The sequence below is a fragment of the Argiope bruennichi genome, chromosome 5 (genome assembly GCF_947563725.1).
Source record: "Argiope bruennichi chromosome 5, qqArgBrue1.1, whole genome shotgun sequence".
Classification (NCBI taxonomy): domain Eukaryota; kingdom Metazoa; phylum Arthropoda; class Arachnida; order Araneae; family Araneidae; genus Argiope; species Argiope bruennichi.
This window is the reverse complement of record NC_079155.1, coordinates 108,078,572-108,080,098: the sequence shown is the minus strand read 5'-3', so window position 1 is coordinate 108,080,098 and position 1,527 is coordinate 108,078,572. Positions and strand designations below refer to the sequence as shown.

General features: G+C 35.2%; 1 non-coding gene across 1 annotated transcript; it reads left to right on the top strand.

The window, feature by feature from the left end:
* The first annotated feature begins 262 nt into the window (after positions 1–262).
* On the top strand, positions 263–369 carry LOC129969954 (U6 spliceosomal RNA). Its single transcript, XR_008784702.1, has one exon. It is a non-coding gene; the product is annotated as a U6 spliceosomal RNA (small nuclear RNA).
* The last annotated feature ends 1,158 nt before the right edge of the window (positions 370–1,527 follow it).

Below are 1,527 nucleotides of genomic sequence, written 5' to 3'. Positions count from 1 at the left end.
CTTGCAAAAAAATAGACGAACTGACAGGCAATCAATCCCTGGACGAATTTAATACAGTTAAACCATTCTAATAATAGAATAGTATTCCCGAATTCTCTGTTCCGGTAGAGCTCCCCGCTTTTAATTCCTTCAATTTAGAAGGCATTTATTTACATGCCAAAGATGGACGGATATTCAGATGAACTGACTAGTTTTGTCCAAAATTCGGGAAAAATCTGTTAATTTGATATTAATTCCAGCGATGCAACTAAATATTATATTTGTATTCGCTTCGGCAATACATATACTAAAATTAGAACGATACAGAGAAGATTAGCATGGACCCTGCGCAAGGATGACACGCAAAATCCTGAAGCGTTCCACATTTTAACATTAATTCTCTTGCAGATACAACTACAGACAGGTATAAAAATATTTAGAAAATTCAAATCAAAAAATGAAATTCTCTTTTAAATTAGGTAAAAATAAGGTCTCGGAGATGAAGGACCATCGAGTCCAGGTACTCCGCCGAAATAATCATCGTAAATATTATATTACATTTGTAAATGTCTAAAGCGGGACTTTTAGAAAATTAAACTCATTCTTATCATTAATTATAAAAATACGTTATTTTTTCAGATATACTGTTTGATACTTTTTAAATATAGTTAGTTGATTATTTAAAAAAACACACACTTTAATTTAGTTTTAGTTTAGTTATATTAACGTCCCGTTTGAAGCAACACAAGGGCTATTTTGGGACGGACCTCGTAATTTTGAACCGTGGTCAGATGACGAGGACGACACCTGAGCTGGCACCCCCTCTCCACACCACACCACACCACACCAGCGGGAGGACGTTTGGTCATGACGGATTTAACGTGCAACAGACCCCCTTACACGGCGGTTCTTCGGTGGAATAGGGTCTCGAACCTGAAGCCCTCCGTCTCCAAGCCGAGACCTTACCGCCAGGCCACCACGGCCCTTCTCTTTAAATTAGAAGGAACAAGAAAGTAATTCCACACACATATATATATGTATCTATTAATTTATAAATTTGCAATGACTTTTTTCTGAGCATTTAAGACCGTTTACATTTTGGCAATACAGTTATTATGCGGCTAGACCATTTGATGCAAATTAAAACATTTCACTGCCTTAATTTGTTCCATTTTTTTTTTTTTAACTGCCGTGCGCACAGACGATGTTGCTGTAAAAATAATTTTTTGGAACTCTGTATGGAATTTAAATCTAGAGATTTATCGGCCTCTAGATGTCGAGTTGAAGCAATGTTCCTTTCTCTATACTTCTTATACGAGAAAGTGAGCATATATAATAACTTTTCATATGCATTTATTTAATGAATTATATACCTTTCGAAATATGAAATATAGTTTCAGAAACTACAGTTTCAATTGACACAGCTTCTCCATGGAAACAATCTGCAATATAAATTAAGAGTTTAGGGTAATCTGAAGAGATATTTTCATTTTAGAGACATCTGGGTTTATTTTAAGAAGACGAAGCCATTATCCGAAGCTTTCCTTT